Source organism: Somniosus microcephalus, chromosome 2 (genome assembly GCF_052327205.1).
Source record: "Somniosus microcephalus isolate GS21.2 chromosome 2, FLI_Smic_1.0, whole genome shotgun sequence".
Taxonomy (NCBI): domain Eukaryota; kingdom Metazoa; phylum Chordata; class Chondrichthyes; order Squaliformes; family Somniosidae; genus Somniosus; species Somniosus microcephalus.
In genome coordinates this window covers 173484311-173500235 of record NC_140988.1, presented here as the reverse complement: position 1 = coordinate 173500235, position 15925 = coordinate 173484311, and the positions used below count along the sequence as shown (strand labels likewise).

The 15925-nt window shown below is 47.6% G+C and overlaps 1 protein-coding gene across 1 annotated transcript in view; it reads right to left on the bottom strand.

Moving 5' to 3' along the window:
* LOC147123128 (uncharacterized) overlaps positions 1 to 15925 on the bottom strand; it is a 170362-nt gene that overhangs the window by 73906 nt on the left and 80531 nt on the right. The window lies entirely within an intron of this gene.

Below are 15925 nucleotides of genomic sequence, written 5' to 3'. Positions count from 1 at the left end.
GGTAAAAAAAAATAGAATATCTGTGACTGCTGAAATAAAACAGAAATGACTGGAATACACACAGCTCCGTCAACATTGGAAAGTAGATGGGGCAGATTCTCCTGTTGCTGCAAAGTGTTGCTCGGTGGTGTGTGGACAGTGGGCAAGGTTGCACTGCTAACTGGTTGGGACAGGCATGATACACCTCATGGTCTCTTGCTCTTTTCTGATGTTAATATGTTGGAACTGATACAGGAAGGCAGGAGGAACCAGTCCTTCGTTCCTTTTCTTGACATAATATTGACTTTCACTGGGGTGCTATTCCATGGTCACTGGTCACCCTCAAGTACATTGCTTAAGCTCAAGCACTGGTGAGCCTTGACAGTGAGTGCTTGTAAGTTGTCCAATTGTGGAGGACAACACAGCACAGCTCAATCTTGTTTGCACCCAGTGTCCACACATGTAAAACACTTCCAGTTGCACAGCAATCAGGAGTGGGAACACGTTGGGCATTTTCCTCTCCCTAACCCAGAGAATTATAATGCTACTACTGCTGCTGCCATTGAATTAACACAGACCAGAGGTTGAATCAGGCACCTTCCTCACAGAATCACACAGTGCAGATAGAGGCCATTTCGGCCCATCGAGCCTGCACCGACACATATCCCACCCGATCCCCGTAACCCCTACACCAACACATATCCCACCCTATCCCCGTAACCCCACGTATTTAATCCCCCTAACACTAAGGGTCAATTTATCATAGCCAATCAACCTACCCCGCACATCTTTGGACTGTGGGAGGAAACCGGAGCACCCGGAGAAAACCCACGCAAACACGAGGAGAATGTGCAAACTCCACACAGACAGTCACCCGAGGCCGGATTCGAACCCGGGTCCCTGGCGCTGTGAGGCAACAGTGCTAACCACTATGCCACCGTGTATGGCTCAGAGAATTTACTCAGTGACAGCTGGAAGAGCCCTTTTATAGATCTGCCCAAACAAGGAGGGGTGGGAAAAATAATGTATAACGGTCAGAGTATCAATATGCTAACTGTTATTATGAAGAGCCACATAATGGATTTAGTAAGAAAGAACCTGCATTTATAAAGCACCTTTCATATCCTCAAAATGTCTGAAAGAGGTTCACAGACAATTAAAGTACTTTTAAAGTGTAGTCACTGTTGTAACCTTATAATAGGCTGTAAACAAGAGTTTTTTAACAAAGGTGAAACAGATGCAAAGTGCTAGCTTTTCTTCAAGCATATTTGACAGTGCTTCTTTGTATTTGAAGCATTTTCTGCTTTTATTGTAGAATTATAGGCCACTAAAATTGGCACCTTAGTGCCGGTAGTAACGGCGGTTTAAAAAAAAGCGTCCGCCTCGCTTCCGCCCAAATACAGCACAGCCCGCGCTGTTTGCCTTCTAGGTGAGGGCGACAGTGTGGGCGGTATGTATGTACGCCGGCAGTATACGGAGTAGGCATGTGACGCTGATTTGACACATGACCTACCATTTTTGCTGGTATGATATGGCATTTGAAGATGTATTCACTCACCTTGACCACTCATGTGAGGTCATTAAACTTCTTTCGGCACTGGATCCAGTTCCACATGGAAAGACTGCTGGCAGTGACCACTATAGCTATCTGCTCCCATTGCCTTCTTACTGTGAGTATGGAGGGTCTCCTGGACCCTGCAGGTAGAGGACCAGTCTCCTCCATTGAATCCCTTGCACTAATGCCTCCAGTGCTGCGTCTGCCAACCTAGGTGCACTTTCTCTGCCCTGTTGAGCCATAACTGCCTGACAGTTGCCTTGATAACAAGTACAATGTGGTGCTGAATTCAGAATGCACCTCCCCTTTTAGAAGTGCAGACTGTGTTTACAACTGGAGTCTAGCTTTAAATAGAGCTAGCCTCCCACGAACTTGGGTCACCTGCTGAGCGCTCTCAGCACTGCCTGCACACATCAATAATGCTAATTAGAAGGCAGCACAAATTTCACGTGCTGCCTGCACTATATTCAACAGACGCGGGTAGATCGCGCATCGTGATCCTCGTACCCATTTTTGGGCCTAATTGAATTTTTAGCCCAAAGCATTTATCCCAGCACAAAGCTTCACTGATTGGCACCACAACTTGGAGAATCAACAGCACAATGTTGTAGCCCCATTTGCACTCTCATGTAGCAAGTCACCAACAGGATTAGTTATTTTGTACTTATATATCTGTTTCTTATAGCTAATAGTGTTACCAAATACAGTAATTCTTACTTTCTGAATAATGTACATCGACATTAAGATTAAAATATGGATGTAATCCAAAATATTTTTATGATATGGTTTACGTAGCCCCTTTAAGTAATAAATGTTACAAAAATGGGGGGAAAGATTAATGGACAAAATTGTGCATTGAGGAAGACAGAAGTAAATTGTACAAAACTGCAGAATCCTTTTATTTTACAAATACTGAATGGGTCAATATATGTCTCATCACATTAGGTTAATAATGTAAGAAAAAGTTCATAAAATTTGTAGTAGCATTTATGTCGTTTATTAAATAAAACTTAAATCAAGTACTTTGGGAGCAGAGGAGCCAGAAATTGGGGTAGAACTCATCTCTACTAGATTTCTGCCCCTTACTGGTTCCCATGGCAAGTTATGATGGAAAGAGCGTGGAAGCTTTTTCCATGTCTCCCCGCCCTCCTCACCCTCTCCATACTGATGTCAGTTTTAAGGATGAGTCTGCCAGAATCCCAGGAAATCCTGGAAACCCTACTGGTTACACCATGTTTACAGCCAGCAGTATGGACAACTGCAGGAAGCACAGGGCTGTATGTGGATCCCACAATGTCATTTTCAAATGCCCAATGGATCCCAGAGGGATTGCTTGCCATTCAAATATGGGGCCAACCTGCGAGGGGCCATTGCACAACCTTTTTATATTAAGTCCAAGCGTGCCCCTGAGCTCTTGCACCCAACTTCTTCAATTGACATTGGTGAAAGTTTTCAATGTTCAATCAATATAGAAAGAATTTGATATATAGGAAAGACCAATTGCATCAGTGTATCATAGCTCAAGAGTCATGTGTTCAGTGGGAGTGGTTAAATGATGCAGAAGGCTGGGAACTGTGAGGGAGTAGGGGCCCTGGTTTGTGCTGAGAGCCATTGAATGAACTGGGGTTGGGAAAAGTAGTGGGCCTGAGATTGGCTGTACATGAGGGGAGTCTTGGTGCGTTGGAGCATTTGTGGGGTGGAGAGGATGGGAATGAAGGTCACATGGAAGCTGTGGTGTGGAAGCACTTGGGGCAAAGCGGAGTCACATAGTACTTTCATTGCTTTATTCCTTCACGGGATGTGGGCGTCGCTGACAAGACCAGCATTTATTGCCCATCCCTAATTGCCCTTGAAAAGGCGGTGGTGAGCCGCCTTCTTCAAAGGGAGTACCAGGATTTTGACCCAGCGACGATGAAGCAACAGCGATAAATTTCCAAGTCAGGATGGTGTGTGACTTGGAGGGGAACTTGGAGGTGGTGGTGTTCCCATGCGCCTGCTGCCCATGTCCTTCTAGGTGGTAGGGATTGCAGGTTTGGGAGGTGCTGCCAAAGAAGCCTTCGCGAGTTGCTGTAGGGCATCTTGTTGATTTTACACACTGCAGACACGGTGGTGGAGGGAGTGAATGCTACCGAGCACAAAGGAAGATGCTTGTGGTGATTGAAGGTCAATCATCACAGCCCCAGGACATCGCTGCAGGAGTTCCTCAGGGCAGTGTCCTAGACCCAACCATCTTCAGCTGCTTCATCAATGACCTTGCCTCCAACATAAGGTCAGAAATGGGGATGTTTGCTGATGACTGCACAGTGTTCAGTGCCATTCACAACTCCTTAGATAATGAAGCAGTCCATGCCTGCATGCAACAAGGCCTGGACAACGTTCAGGCTTGGGCTGATAAGTGGCAGGTAACATTCACGCTACAGAAGTGCCAGGCAATGACTATCTCCAACAAGCGAGAGTCTAAAAACTGCCCCTTGACATTCAATGGCATTAAGGGGAGTCACTCTCACCTCACCTCTGGAATTCAACTTTTTTGTCCATGTTTGGACCAAGACTGTAATGACATCCGGAGCCGAGTGATTCTGGCGAAACCCAAACTGAGCATCGCTGAACAGGTTATTGGTGAGTAAGTGCCACTTGATAGCACTGTCGATGACACCTTCCATCACTTTGCTGATGATTGAGAGTAGACTGATGGGGTGGTAACTGGCCGGATTGGATTTGTCCTGCTTTTTGTAGACAAGACATACTTGGGCAATTTTCCACTTTGTTGGGTAGATGCCAGTGTTGTAGCTGTACTGGAACAGCTTGGCTAGAGGCATAGCTAGTTCTGGAGCGCAAGTCTTCAGCAAGATAGCTGTCGGGGCCCATGGCCTTTGCTGTATCCAGTGCGCTCAGTCGTTTCTTGATATTACGAATCGAATTGGCTAGAAGACTGGCTTCTGTGATGGTGGGGACCTGAGAAGGAGGCCGAGATGGATCATCCACTTGGCACTTCTGGCTGAAGATGGTTCCAAACGCTTCAGCCTTGTCTTTTGCTTTCACATGCTGGGCTCCGCCATCACTGAGAATGGAGCCTCTTCCTTTCTTTAGTTGTTTAATTGTCCACCACCATTCATGACTGGATGTGGCAGGACTGCAGAGCTTTGATCTGATCCATTGGTTGTGGGATGACTTAGCTCTGTCTATAGCATGCATGTACTCCTGTGTTGTAGCTTCAGCAGGTTGGCATATCATTTTTGGGTATGCCTGGTGCTGCTCCTGGTATGCTCTTCTACACTCCTCGTTACATAGAAACATAGAAACACAGAAGATAAGAGCAGGAGTAGGCCATTCGGCCCTTCGAGCCTGCTCCGCCATTCAATGAGATCATGGCTGATCATCCAAATTCAGTACCCTGTCCCTGCCTTCTCCCCATATCCCTTGATCCCTTTAGCCTCAAGAAATATATCCAATTCTTTCTTGAATATATTTAATGAACTGGCCTCCACTGCCCTCTGTGGCAGAGAATTCCACAGGTTCACCACTCTCTGGGTGAAGGAATTCCTCCTCATTTCAGTCCTAAACGGCTTACCCCTTATCCTTAGACTATGACCCCTGGTTCTGGACTCCCCGGCCATCAGAAACATCCTTCCTGCATCTAGTCTGTCCAGACCTGACAGAATTTTATAGGTTTCGATGAGATTCCCTCTCAATCTTCTAAACTCCAGTGAGTATAAGCCCAATCGACACAATCTCTCCTCATACGTCATTCCTGCCATCCTAGGTATCAGCCTTGTAGTGTATGTACCTTTAAGGGGAGAACTACTTTTACAGCTCCTGTATACTGTAGTACCGGCAGTGACCACACCTGTATATAAACCTTGAGTAGGGATCTGTACGTTAGTTTTAGAGTAACCCTCATCCAGTAAATACCTGTTGAATTGTTCCTGCAGTCTGAGTGTCTAGTTATTGAAGGACACACTACATCAAAAATACACGGATCTAACAGTGGCGACGAGGAAGATTCGAACCTACCTGCAACTCTGCATTACCTCCCAGGGATTCGCTCCTGGAGAACAGTGGAAGAAAGTTGAGGCCAGAAGCACGGGCGTCGACCACGAGCAACCGCCCAGTCATCCAGCAGAGATTGAGCATTGCAGGGGAGCCTGTTGAGAGCTGGGCTTGGTTCTCCAGTCATGGTGGTCCAGCGAAACGGGCTGGCAACAGGTACGGCGCAGACCCTTCCCGGACAGCGGCGGCTAGAGCCGACCGACGGCACAGAAAAGGCCGAGCGGCGTCGACGAGAGAAGAGAGAGGGTAGAGCGCACGGGCGCAGCCAGTGTTCAGAACCGAATGGCGTCGACGGGAGAAGAGAGGCGCGAAAGAAAATGCACAGAGCGCAGCCGGTGTTCAACGGACGAGCAGCGTCAGCGGGGAAGAAAGGGAAACGCGTAGAGCGCAGTCAGTGTTCAAGGGCCGAGCAGCCGCAGCGGAGAAGAAGGGAGAGCGCGGGAAACCGCCATTTTGAGCCGCAGCGGAGAAGAAGGGAGAGCGTGGGAAAACGCCATTTTGAGCCGCAGCGGAGAAGAAGGAAAGCGTGGGAAAATGCCATTTTGAGCCAGTCTAACCACGCCCAGGGATGCCGAAGAGTGGCAGTATCACAGCGTTCGACAATGAAGTCGAAGATTGGAAGACATATGTCGAACGCATAGAAGTGTACTGCAAGGCGAATGAAGTGCCAGATGAGAGGAAAGCGCAGGTATTGTTAAATTCCATGGGTGCAAAAACGTATGGCTTACTGCGAAACCTAGTAACCCCAGAGAAGCCAGTGGACAAGGATTTTGGAAACATAGTGTCAACCCTACAGAACCACTTAAACCCCACACTGCTGCTGATAGCAGAAAGATTTAAGTCTCACAAAAGGAACCAGCATAAAGATGAAAATAATGCTGAGTATTTAACAGAACTGCGTAAGCTATCGAAACACTGCCAGTTTGGAGCAGGACTGGCAGATACCTTAAGCGACAAGTTTGTGTGTGGGCTTCAAAGTGAAGGAACCCAGAAACGGCTTTTATCTGAAAAGGACCTTACACTGGAAAAGGCTTTCAGCATTGCGGTATCATATGAAGCAGCAGCACGGAGCGCTGCAGAGATACAACAGAGACCACAAGAATATGGCACAAATGAAATGTCATATGGAACAGAGAAGTGCTATCGCTGCGGCAGAACACACGACCAGAATGATTGCTGGTTCAAAGACAAAGTGTGCAGACAGTGTGGAAAAGTAGGACACATAGCAAGAGTCTGCAGGTCAGGAAAGAAAACCAGCAGCAAGAAATCTCCACAGGAGAAGTACAAGAAGGTACATAAGGTGACGGAGAGTAGTTCAGATGAACAGAAAAGTGATACAGACTCCGGAAGCAAGGAGCTGGGTTGTCTGAAACTACATAAGGTAATCCAAACGGAGGATCATCAAACTATCTAGGTCACGCTCAAGATAGCTGGAGTCCAAGTGAAAATGGAATTGGACACAGGATCAGCCCGAACAGTCATAAACCGAAGGGAGCACGGTGGCATAGTGGTTAGCACTGTTGCCTCACAGCGCCAGGGACCCGGGTTCGAATCCGGCCTCGGGCGACTGTCTGTGTGGAGTTTGCACATTCTCCCAGTGTTTGCGTGGGTTTCCTCCGGGTGCTCCGGTTTCCTCCCACAGTCCAAAGATGTGCGAGTTAGGTTGATTGGCTATGATAAATTGACCCTTAGTGTTAGGGGGATTAAATACTTGGGGTTATGGGGATAGGGTGGGATATGTGTTGGTGTAGGGGTTACGGGGATCGGGTGGGGTATGTGTCGGTGCAGGCTCGATGGGCCGAAATGGCCTCTATCTGCACTGTGGGGTTTCTGTGATTCTGTGTGACTACAAGCGGCTATTCTCACATATACCCTTGAGAGACACAAGAGATTGTCTTGAAGACGTACACGGGGCAAAAAGTCTACCCCAAAGGAAAAATAAGGGTGAACGTTGTATATAACGGTAAGGAAACACCAAAAATGGACCTATATGTATTGCCAGATGGGGGACCACCACTACTAGGACGTGAATGGATCCGGAAGATACAGCTAGATTGGCATTCCATACAAGCAGTGACTGTAGATGCCAAAAAGGATGACGACGTCACACCTGGACGACTGTCAAAAAATGCTAACTGACGCACAAGAAGTGTTCCAGGAGGGACTCGGAACACTACAAGGAATAACAGCGACGATCAAAATAGAGGAAAATGCAAGCCCAAAGTTTTTTAAGGCCAGACCGGTGCCTTATGCGATCCGCCCAGCCGTCGAAGCAGAGCTGGAAGGTTTGGAACGTTCAGGAGTACTGTCCAAAGTGGACTGGAGCGAGTGGGCTACACCCATCGTTCCTGTAATGAAGAGGTTGTTGAGTAATACGCCTGGGGAACCAAAGAAGGTTCGCATCTGTGGGGACTTTAAGGTGGCAGTGAACCCAGTCCTTCACACTGTACAATATCCGCTTCCACGGATTGAAGATATTTTTGCCTCGCTATCTGGAGGGAAACGCTTCACTAAGATTGATCTGGCCCAGGCGTACCTGCAAATGGAGGTAGAAGAAGCCTCGAAACAGTACCTCACGATCAACACTCATAAAGGTCTCTACCAATACAACCGGCTGGTGTTCGGGGTAGCATCAGCTCCTGCTATTTGGCAAAGGGCAATGGATCAAGTCCTGCAAGGGATTCCAGGGACCCAGTGTTATTTGGACCACATCCTGGTCACGGGTGAAAATGACAGTACTCACCTTGCCAACCTGGAGCAGGTGCTCACTAGATTGAAGGAATATGGGCTCTGAGCAAATCGCCACAAATGCGAGTTTTTCCAGAAGCAGATCTCGTATTGTGGCCACGTTATTGATGAAGAGGGGTTACATAAGTCCCCTGAAAAGATTGAGGCAGTAGTCAAGGCTCCAGCACCGGAAAATGTGTCACAACTGAGGTCGTTCCTCGGGCTGGTGAACTACTACCATAAGTTCTTGCCGAATTTGTCTACAGTACCACACCCACTGAACACCCTGCTGCAAACGGGGGTACCATGGAAGTGGAATAACGAATGTAAACGAGCTTTCCAGAAGTGCAAAGAATTGATCACATCAAAAGAGGTGTTGGCCCATTTCAACCCAGCACTACCAATTCGGTTGGCGTGTGATGCATCACCCTATGGCATTGGAGCGGTGCTGTCGCACAAGTTCCCGGACGGCTCGGAGAGGCCGGTAGCCTTTGTGTCTCGGTCACTAACCTCAGCCGAGCGTAACTACGCCCAGATTAACAGGGAGGCCCTCAGCCTAGTGTGGGGAGTGAAAAAGTTCAACCACTATCTGCACGGGCAGAAGTTCACCTTGCTGACGGACCACCAACTACTTGTCTCCATCTTTAATCCAAAGAAGGGTGTGCCGGTGATGACTGCGCAACGGCTACAAAGATGGTCGCTTTTTCTAGGGGCGAACCAATATGAAATCGAGTATAAGGGCACAAAACAGCATGGAAACGCTGATGGGCTATCACGCCTGCCACTGCCTACTGTGGAGGAAGCACCAGCAGTGGATCCTGTCGAAATATTTCATTCGACTATAATTGAATACTTGCCAGTAACTAACGCTGATATAGAGAAGGAGACCCAAAATGACCCGACACTGTCTCGGGTATATGACTTGACGGTGAAGGGATGGCCAACACATGGCGACTCACTGTTGCCTGCATTCTCATCCAGAAGAGAACAGCTGTCAGTATGCCAGGGGACCTTGATGTGTGGATCCCGAGTGGTAATTCCACCCAAGTTAAGGGAGAGAGTGCTCAATGAGCTTCATGAAGGCCATCTGGGAGGGGTGAAAATGAAAAGCCTTGCTAGGGCTTATGTGTGGTAGCCGGGGATCGATCAGCAAATCGAGGACTTGACAAAGAGCTGCTCAGGATGCCAGAAGGTCCAAAATGCACCACCACATGCCCCTCTACACCCATGGGAGTGGCCCTCATCTCCATGGCAACGGGTGCATATTGATTTTGCTGGTCCATTCATGGACTCAATGTTTCTAATAGCCGTGGATGCGCACTCTGTGGTGTATGTAACCGTTCCACCTTTAAGAGAACTATTTTAAGAGATGCACTACTTTATCTTGGCTGCTGTATACTGTAATACCGGTGGTGACCACACCGGTATATAAGTGCTGTGTAATGATTTATTGTGCAGTTCAGCCTGACCTCCGACTAGTAAAGACCTGTTGAAATTACTCTTGTGGTCTGTGTGCAGTGATTCTTATTAACAATAACTAGAACACACAGACTTAACAGTGGCGACGATGACGATCCTACCCTGCGGCAGACATATATCCAAGGCAGTTTAACGGGCGTCGAGAAGAGGCATCCGCCCTCATCATCCTGCTGAGAAAAGACTCGGGTCTGAAGAGCAAGGAAGAATCCTGACACGAAGCCTTCCATCAGCAACAGGCAGTGATCATCCCTTCTATCACGGTGGTGGGTAAGCCGATCAGCGACGAGCAGCAAGTCGGCCATGTTGGCTGTGAAGTAGGGGAGGGAAAAACGGAGGATATAAGGGCGGAGAACTCGACCACGGCCGGGGAAAAGAGCCGGACAGAAGTCGGGGCCAGAGGCGCTGAGACTGGGGCAGCGTAAGGCACGGGAGCCGCGGTGAATGCAAACGCAGCCGGTGTAAAAGACCGGGCTGCAAGCGGGCTGGGAGACGCAACAGCGTCGAGAGAGAGCTCGACCGCGACCGGGGAAAAAGGCCGGGCAGCTACCGAGGCCACGAGGCGCGGGAGAAAATAAAAATAATAAAAAAAAATTAAAAAAACCGCGGAGAACTCAGCCGCAGCCGGGGGAAAGGACCGGACTGCAAGAGGGGCTGGGAGGCACGATTTGAGAACCGCTGGGGAGGGCGAACGCAGCAATACGGCAATCGCCATTACAGCCAGCGGGGGAGAAAGGCAAACGCGGGAAGCCGCCATTTTCGTAGGCGGGGGAAGAAGACAAGCGCGGGAACCGCCATTTTGAAAAAATAAATAAATAAAAGAAAAATTTCTTTTTGTTTCTCAAGAAGATTGCGAGGATGCCTAAGCATGGTAACATCAACGATTTCGATCCCGATGTTGAAGATTGGGCCACGTATGTAGAACGCATAGAGATTTATTGTAAGGCAAATAAAATATCAGATGAAGATAAAGCACTAACCTTACTAAACTCAATGGGTGCGAAGACATACGGGCTATTGAAGCATCTTCTATCACCAGCTAAACCGGCGGATCAGGCTTTCGCTAATATTGTTGCTGTCCTGAGAAATCATTTGAACCCCACACCGCTGATGTTAGCGGAACGATTTAAATTTTATGCGAGAACGCAACTGAAAGAGGAAAGCAACGCGGAGTATTTAATTGAACTGCGTAAGCTAGCGAAATACTGTCAGTTTGGGGAAAGACTGACAGAGGCACTGAGAGACAAATTCGTGTGTGGATTGTCGAAAGAAGGAACACAAAAGCGGCTGCTTGAAGAGAATGATCTTACACTTGATAAGGCTGTCACTATTGCAGCATCGCACGAAGCCGCAGCGAGAGGCACTGCGGAAATGCAGCTGAAGGCAGCGGTACTCAGCGTAGATCAAATGGCTTTGGGTACAGCGAAATGTTACCATTGTGGAAAGACAACACACGATCAGAACCAATGCTGGTTTAAAAATCAGGAATGTAGAAAATGTGGCAAGCTTGGTCACATAGCTAAAGTATGCCGGTCAGGAAAGAAGACCAGCAACAAAAAGTCACCGCAGGAAAAGTGCAGAAAGGTACATAAGGTGGCTGAGAAGAGTTCGGATGAACAGAATTCGGATTCAGACTCCAACAGCAAGGAACTGGGTAGTCTGAGAATTCACAATGTGAGTAAGGAAGCTGACCTACAAACTATCTGGGTCACACTTCAGATAGCAGGAGTCCAAGTGAAGATGGAATTGGACACCGGATCGGCATTGACGGTCATGAATAAGCAAGATTACAAAAGGTTATTCACACATATTCCCCTACGGGATACGGAGATAGTATTGCAGACATACACGGGGCAAAGAGTATACCCCATCGGAAAGATAAAAGTCAAGGTGGTACACAAGGGCAAAGAACACCAAGGAATGGACATATATGTACTACCTGAGGGAGGTCCACCACTTCTGGGACGGGAGTGGATCAGGAAAATAAATATGGACTGGCACTCCCTAAAAGCAATAATGGTAGATTCCGGAAAAAAAGATGTCAAACCTGAACGATTGTCCAGAATATTGGATGAGGCTAAAGAGGTGTTCCAACAGGGACTGGGAACACTGAGAGGAATTACGGCAAAAATCAAGATTGCAAAACATGCAAACCCAAAATTTTTCAAAGCCAGACCGGTACCTTATGCGATGCGACCTGCTGTGGAAGCTGAGCTGGAAGGGCTAGAACGTTCAGGAGTACTGTCTAAGGTGGACTGGAGTGAGTGGGCCACGCCCATTGTTCCCGTCATGAAGCGTTCATCGAGTAACAAGCCAGGGGAACCGGGGAAGGTCCGCATCTGTGGAGACTTCAAGATCACGGTTAATCCGGTGCTTCACACGATGCAATATCCGCTTCCGCGGATTGAGGATATCTTTGCTTCATTGTCTGGCGGGAAACACTTCACCAAGATAGACCTGGCGCAAGCGTACTTACAGATGGAAGTTGAGGAAGAGTCGCGCCAGTATCTCACAATCAACACGCACAGAGGCTTGTATCGATATAATAGACTGGTTTTTGGAGTGGCTTCGGCTCCAGCAATTTGGCAGAGGGCCATGGAGCAGGTATTACAGGGAATTCCAAGCACTCAATGTTACTTGGACGATATCCTGATTACAGGAGATGACGATGAGGAACACCTTGCAAATTTGAAACTGGTGCTCACCAGATTGAAGGAATATGGACTTCGAGTTAATCGCCAGAAATGTGAGTTCTTTCAGAAACGGATCTCGTACTGTGGTCATGTCATTGACCAGGAGGGGCTGCACAAGTCACCTGACAAGATCGAAGCTGTTGTGAAGGCTCCCGCTCCGGAAAATGTATCCCAGTTGAGGTCGTTCCTAGGGTTGATTAACTATTACCATAAGTTTCTGCCAAATCTATCCACGGTGCTGCACCCGCTGAACGCTCTTTTGCAGAAAGAAGTACCATGGAAGTGGAGCGAGGACTGTAAGAAGGCCTTTCGCAAAAGCAAGGCATTGATCACCTCAGAGGAAGTGTTGGCTCACTTCAACCCAACGCTACCTATTCGTTTAGCTTGTGATGCTTCTCCTTATGGTATTGGAGCAGTACTCTCACACAAGTTGCCAAATGGCTTGGAAAGGCCAGTCGCATTTGCATCCAGATCATTGACCTCCGCTGAGCGCAACTATGCTCAGATAGATAGGGAGGCTCTCAGCCTTGTGTGGGGAGTAAAGAAGTTTAATCATTACCTGCAGGGCCAGAAGTTTACACTGCTGACAGACCACCAGCCGTTGGTATCCATTTTTAACCCTAAGAAGGGTGTTTCGGTGATGACAGCACAGAGGCTCCAGAGATGGTCCCTTTTCCTAGGGGCACATCAATATCAGATAGAATTCAAAGGTACAAAGCAGCATGGTAATGCTGATGGGCTGTCGCGCCTGCCACTACCTACTGAGGAGGAGGCACCGACGGTTGACCCGGTGGAGTTATTTCACTCGACCATCATCGAATGTTTACCTGTCACCAATGCAAATATTGAAAGGGAGACTAGGAATGACCCGACACTGTCCCGGGTCTACGAATTGACAGTAAAGGGATGGCCAGCCCATGGTGATCCACTGTTACCGGCATTCTCAGCAAGACGAGAACAGCTGTCCATCTGTCAGGGAACATTGATGTATGGAACAAGGGTGATTATCCCTCCTAAGTTAAGAGAGAGAGTTCTAAAAGAACTACATGAAGGTCATCTGGGGGGAGTCAAGATGAAAAGCCTTGCTAGGGCTTATGTGTGGTGGCCGGGTATCGACCAACAGATAGAGGATCTGACGAAAAGCTGCTCAGGGTGCCAAAAAGTCCAAAATGCAACTCCAATTGCACCGCTGCAACCATGGGAATGGCCTTCAACCCCATGGCAATGTGTACATATTGACTTTGCTGGTCCATTCATGGATTCCATGTTTTTAATTGCGGTGGACGCACATTCTAAATGGCCAGAAGTGATTAAAATGACTACCACTACCTCGGAGAAGACGATCGCGGTGCTAAGAACGATATTTGCAAGAAATGGATTGCCAGAGCAAATATGTTCAGACAACGGACCACAGTTCGTGTCAGAGGAATTCCAGAAATTCCTGAAGAAGAATGGGGTGAAACATTATACCTCTGCCCCATATCATCCAGCTACGAATGGGCTGGCCGAGAGGTTTGTACAGACGTTCAAAAAGGCAATAAAGGCCATGAGCGAAGATCAGATTCCACTGCAACACAAGGTGGACAATTTCCTACTGGCATATCGAAACGCCACCCATGCAACAACAAACCAAAGTCCTGCCATGATGTTCTATAACAGGAGGTTGCGGTCCAGGTTGGACTTGTTAAAACCAAATGTGCGGAGGGAAGTCGAAAACAAACAGTTCCAGCATATCAATAACAAGCCCACTCGGAGTTTTGAAATAGGACAACCGGTGTTAGCCAGGGACTATAAAAACGAGAAATGGCAATCTGGAACAATTCGGGCCAGACAAGGACCCCTGATGTACACGGTAGATGTTGGTGAAAATGTAATGCGACGTCATGCTGACCAACTGGTGGGATCGAGAACAAGGGTCGAGCCCATGGTTACGACAGAGACAACCGTGGAGGAAGTTAGTGAACCTGAAGCATCTACCTCAGAAGTGAATATACCTGATGATGTCGTCCTATCCATAGGGGATCAACTAGATGAGTCACCCCAGCAACGAGAACCAGAGACCCCTGAAAGGCGTTATCCGTCTCGGATCAGGAGGCCTCCTCAGAGACTGAATCTGTGAACTGTTTTTACATGAAGTTGTGTATATATGTTATTATGTTATGTTTAATGGGGAATATATACTGTTAAGCTAAAAAGGGAGGATTGTGGTGTATGTAACCGTTCCACCTTTAAGAGAACTATTTTAAGAGATGCACTACTTTATCTTGGCTGCTGTATACTGTAATACCGGTGGTGACCACACCGGTATATAAGTGCTGTGTAATGATTTATTGTGCAGTTCAGCCTGACCTCTGATTAGTAAAGACCTGTTGAATTTACTCTTGTGGTCTGTGTGCAGTGATTCTTATTAACAATAACTAGAACACACAGACTTAACACACTCGAAATGGCCTGAGGTGATCAAAATGTCGTCCACCACCACAGAGAAAACTATTGCAGTCCTACGGACCATTTTTGCCAGGAACGGCTTGCCAGAGCAGATTTGCTCTGATAACGGACCACAGTTTGTGTCCGAAGAGTTTCGAAGATTCATGAAAAGGAATGGGGTAAGGCATTACACATCCGCCCCGTATCATCCAGCCACAAATGGATTGGCTGAGAGGTTCGTACAAACCTTTAAGAAAGCAGTAAGGGCCATGTACGATGACGACATTCCACTGCAGCATAAGGTGGACAATTTCCTGTTAGCCTACAGAAATGCGACACATGCAGTCACCAACCAGACCCCAGCCATGATGTTCTTTAACCGAAGGTTGAGATCTCGTCTGGATTTGCTCAGACCAAATGTACGAAGAGATGTTGAGAATAAGCAATTCCAGCACATCAATGAGAAGCCAACAAGGAGCTTCAATGTAGGGCAACCAGTCTTGGCCCGCGACTACCGAACAGAGAAATGGCAACCAGGAACGATATGCACACGACAGGGGCCACTAATGTACACAGTGGATGTTGAGACGCCATGTCGACCAGATCCTAGAGTCACAGGAACGAGTCAACACCATGACTCGCGCACCTGGTGATGAACCCGACATACAGGTAGCATCTACCCCAGAAACAGCAGCATCGGAAGCTGATGAACCAACTGATGACAGGGGGCCTCCACACCAAGAACAAGAGACTAAGGGAAGGCGCTATCCCAAAAGGGTCAGGAAGCTGCCCCAAAGACTGAATTTATAAATGGACTATTTTCAGTAATGTGCATGTTAAAAGTGTTAATTGTAAAATGAATGTTATGGTACTCTAAATCTAAAAGGGGAGGAATTGTAGTGTATGTACCTTTAAGGGGAGAACTACTTTTACAGCTCCTGTATACTGTAGTACCAGCAGTGACCACACCTGTATATAAACCTCAAGTAGGGATCTGTACGTTAGTTTTAGAGTAACC